The sequence below is a fragment of the Penaeus chinensis genome, chromosome 27, assembly GCF_019202785.1.
Source record: "Penaeus chinensis breed Huanghai No. 1 chromosome 27, ASM1920278v2, whole genome shotgun sequence".
Classification (NCBI taxonomy): domain Eukaryota; kingdom Metazoa; phylum Arthropoda; class Malacostraca; order Decapoda; family Penaeidae; genus Penaeus; species Penaeus chinensis.
Window position 1 is genome coordinate 11,819,959 of NC_061845.1, and position 5,000 is coordinate 11,824,958.

At 35.1% G+C, this 5,000-nt stretch overlaps 1 protein-coding gene across 2 annotated transcripts in view; it reads right to left on the reverse strand.

The window, feature by feature from the left end:
- Positions 1-4,283: 4,283 nt before the first annotated feature.
- The window catches only part of LOC125039561 (nuclear pore complex protein DDB_G0274915-like), a 19,978-nt gene continuing 19,261 nt past the window's right edge, over positions 4,284-5,000 (reverse strand). For both annotated transcript variants that reach the window (XM_047633636.1, XM_047633635.1), the window contains one exon: positions 4,284-5,000. This exon is cut by the window's right edge and continues 300 nt beyond it. The gene's annotated coding sequence lies outside the window, so the exon portion shown is untranslated.

The window sequence follows — 5,000 nt, forward strand, 5'->3', positions numbered from 1 at the left end:
AGTCTCAGCTTCCTAAACCCCATGGCAGGCTGAGGTCCAAGGCAGGGGTGAGCCCAACATTGGACCTCAGTCTCTGCCTCCTAAGCCCCCCCCCCATGACAATGAGCAAGAGATTGGGGGAGCATGTTAGAATGCTCTAGTACTGTTCTTTTTGAAGGAACATTTTTGTCTTAAATTTTATTCTTGCACAGGTCTTGACAGTATTACTGAGCATGGATTTTTAAAATTCAGATTATCAGCTTTTGGGATCTTGTTCAGTTATAATTAGTCAACTGTCAACTGTAGTTTAGCTTTACAAGCACTTTACCACCAGAGCCAATTACTAGGCCTACCGGTATCATCAGTTTAGCCCATTCCTTGGATTTTGAGAAAATAATTTTATTTCTAGTACTATCATTATTGCTATTATTGCAATTTTATAAACAACAATATTTAAAATATAAACTTCATTTCCAAAAACTCAATGAAAGGGGTAAATAGGTAAGGTCAGCTAGGCCTACTGATTCCTTGGTAGCTGAGCTCTTCTGGAGTGGACAGTGCATATAAAAGTACCCTCCAACATCTATGGGTTAATTTGTGATATGTCTACTTAAACCATTGCTCAGTCACTTGTGTTCATTAGCACAGTGATCTGAAACAGGACAATATGTATTTATAGTTCAAATGTTTTCAAGTGTATGATTTCCTTTTCTTCCTTATATGCTTCTCATAAAAAAAAAATCATTCCTGGTATCTTCAGAAGGGGGGATAGAGCAGTGATACACACACAACACAAAAACATCTTTTATTAATTAATTATGATTGACTCTCCATAATCATCCTAACAAACCAACTATTAATCAGTTGAAAAAATTAATTAAAAAAAATGCTAGTTTATAACAATCCCTGACTATCACAGATAACAACTTGAAGAGGGACTCACTGGGATTTATTCAGAAACTAAATGGTAATGTTGTATACAATAAAACGCATGGTGTTACGAGGCTAAATATATACATAACATAGGATATCTTGTAACAAAATATTCATCTGTACTTCAGAAATATTAAATGTACATAATGAGTAGTTTAGTTAAAAGAAGGGAGAATATCATCCATAGAGTGCACAAAAGTATTATAAAGTAATTAACAAAGTAGTAAATAATATATTTCTGAAGCTTTTTCTATTTTGGATAACATACAAGACATGCACAGTATGGCAGGTAATGACATGGTAACATACATGTATATTTGTTACCTTATACACAGATCATTTGAACATTATGTACTATGAATATATATATATAAAAAAGGAAAATATAGTAGGTAAAGGGTAATGACACTTTACACAATGTAAATATATATATATATATCACATGGAATTTGAACACAATGGGTTTGACTTTACAGCATGCCGGCACGTCTTGTAACATGCACCCAGTATTAAGTTGTGCCCCCCTTCAAGATTATATATATAGAACATCAATGGAGACTCAAACATCTAGGGCCTTTGCTTTGGGATTACAGAAATTCTTAAATCATCCAAGTCTAGGCTAGTATTTGGAATAGATTAACCACCCCCCCACCCCAGAAACTTTTATCAAAATATCTCTATGATAATGCACCCATGCCAACCTGTGGGCTGCCTCAGATAGCAGACCCCAAGTTGCCAATGTTAGCTTAATGACTATTCCTCGACGTCACCACACCTTGCCTAAGGACAAAAGTTGTGCAGAGGTCTTTTAAGATTTTCTCAAAACAAATCCCACTTATAGAAAGAGTACATTACTCAAAATATCCATCATGCAGTGAGCACAAACAATGGGACTTGAAATCATCATTAACTTTATAATTGTTATTATACTGAACAGAGCACATAACGAGGCTATATACGATATTGCTTGCACTATACCCTAGGTGAATTTTCAAGCAAAAGGTTTGGTCAGCCCTTCCTTTTCACTGCTTGGGGAGGGTTTCTATCCACAGTGTGGTTTGAATGACCTCACATTCTCTGGGGCCATGGCTTATCTCCATTATGAACAAATGCTCTCTTTATATGCTAGGATTATCACGTTTCGTTTCTCCTCATTATCAAACGTAAAGGTTAAGTATATGAAAAAAAAAGGAAAAGCCTTGCTTTACCTCATTGCATGATATATAAATGTAATGCCAAGCAATAATAAACTAGAAACTGGCATTACTTCCTTAATAGCAAAACCTAACAGATTCCACAGGACTTGACTGAGTGGGCATGAGTCAACTCCAGGGCAAATCTTTTTACAGCTAAGAGCTACATGCTAACTGGACATATTTCGGTGAAGTATCTTTTATGCACAGCCATCATCAAAATGCATTAACATGATTTCATTCTTATATCTTTTATATATTAAAATAATCTATTCAATAAAACAATTGAATGAGTCCAGTTGACAAACAGCCTAACATAAAACCTGGGAATTCAAAGTAGGGGAATACATTTGCAAAAGGGATATGGTCTGAAGTAAAAGACTAATTGCTGTGACAATATTCAGAATCACAGATGTGGTTCATAAGAGGAAAAAGAAAAGTGGAAAAGTAACAATAAAAGGGTGAAAAAATACAAGCACTTAAAATGCATAACTTTACAAGCTTATATAACCCTTAAAGAATTTACGGAGTAGGAAATTGAACAACCAGATTTTAAACCACAGACAAGCAATTTAAGCTTTCTGCATTAACATACTAACCAATAGAAAAAAAAAAAAAAAAAAAATAAAAAAAATTAATGCAATTCTGCATCATATTTTTCTTGGTGAATGCAAGAATGGGTCATAGACCACAGAAAGGATAATCTCACCCCTCCCCTCTCCCACTACACATTGTATTTCTCACTCTGTACGAAAAAAATACTTTTGCATTATCTATCAAACCCTTTCTGCATCCATTTCAAACACACCCATTTATCCTTGACAAAAACCCTCCCAGGGCTTCTTCTGCCACAATATCAGCCAGAGTTGTGGTCTTAAAAAGGAAATCGGGACAAATTGTCTGTTTTACCAATATTACGTCCTCTTTGTTAGACAAGCGGAGCAACTTCAAATATCGAGTGAAGGCACGTGTATCGTGGATAGGCAAAGTTTCTCTAATACTGGGAGTTGGAATTCGTAAAACAGACACTGTAATGGACAGACTAATCTCAGGAAGGGGTCTCTGCTTGGTGCCTTAAGACGAGTGCACTCAGATAGGCCTGCGTCATCTTAAGAACCGAAGAACCCGAGTGGCAACTTTCTATTTATTATCTACAATGGGGGAAAAATATATATGCGGATATATATATACTTATATATAATTACGAGTTATGGGAAAAAGAAAGAGAAAGAAAGAAAAAATCTCAATGTAATAATTGAAAAAAATACATCAATACATATAAATAACATGTTCTATTGCAATAGTGATAATGATGAGAAGTACAAAGAAAAAAAGAAAGAAGAGAAAAGAAAAAAGAAAGAAAGAAAAAAAAGTAGTATTCATTTCTGATCAGACACATTTATATTATCATTCAAGTTGTAGAAAATGTACAACCTTGAAATGAGGAAGAGAGCTTGGACATATTCATTTTAATCGAGTCCATGGGAGGACATCAACAATAGACACCTAGTCAACTTGGCGATACAAGAGACAAAGAGGTATGTACTCTGGCATTTTTTAAATTTTATTTCTAAATTAGCAAGGTGCTACAATAATATTAAGGTCAGCAGGAAAAGGTTTCATGAACTATGTAACGAGTTAGCACCGAAACGCAACATTGTGTGATTTTGCATGTTCATTCAACTGAACACTAAAAAATGTCAGTAGTACAGTACAATTACCATATAGGCTGACATGTAATCACTTAAATTCCACTAATACCTGCAATCCCTAACACATACAATATCAATGTGAATAGTTCTGGGATCAGGTAACTTCCTCCCATCCCCCCCACCCCCTCCCCTCTTCCCCCAACCCCTGTCTTCTTCACAATCCACAACACAGAAAGTATGTTGCTAGTGATCCAAGAGGATGTGGCACACTTAAGAGGGCCAGTTGGAATAGAAGCTGCAAAGGGCAGTGATTAAGTTTCTCTTACACTGACACTGTAATCACAAAAAGGCAAAATGTTGTCAAAGAGCAAAAGGCTGCAAGTGTATGGAGTGCCTCTTTACTAAGTAAAATAATAAAAGTATAGAAAAAAACAACAACAAAAAAACAGCATACATAGTGTTCATTCCCAATTATTGGCCTAGTCTATCATGGTTTACTTTCTGGTGAATGTTTAACTGACTGAAAAGGCTCCTTTGTGTCAAAACAATACAGGCTCAAGAAAGTGGCTGAAAGCATATAAACTAGTCGTGATAGAAGAGAGAATTTTTTATTCCTTCTGAAACTTGAGTTAGGATATAATAATTTGCTATTCAGTGTAGAGTAATCAAATAACGCAGCAGTATGAGACCCTAAACCCTTACGAAAAATAAGACACAAAAAGGAAAAAGAAAGAAATAAGATACAAATCAAATATATATATCTATATATATCTATACATATGTATGTTAGCTAGAAGCAGCTCTATGGGCCTAAATAATGCCACCAAAACTGATATTCTAAATAGGGAAAATTGCTTGATAATGCTTAGCAACATATCTATTCTTGGTAACCTTTGGGCATCTCTTCTTAGTTGGACAAATATGATGTTTATGAAAGTCAAGTGATGTTAATTCAAAATACACAGTAAAGCTTTGCTGAATTACAGCAAAGTGTTCACGATAACAACTGAATACACACTTACAGTATTATACATATATTTGATATGATATGGATTACTAATGCTTTCATTTATGGATTCCCATTAGGTAATATTGTCAACCTTGGTTAAATATACACTTGCAAGTCCTTTTTCACATAAGCAGACCATGTTAAGCAAGCACTTAATTGACACTCCTATAACCAGTGTGCTTACAAGTCTCTCCACAGAGCTGAAATAAGGAAGCCACATCATGTTGCGGCCCT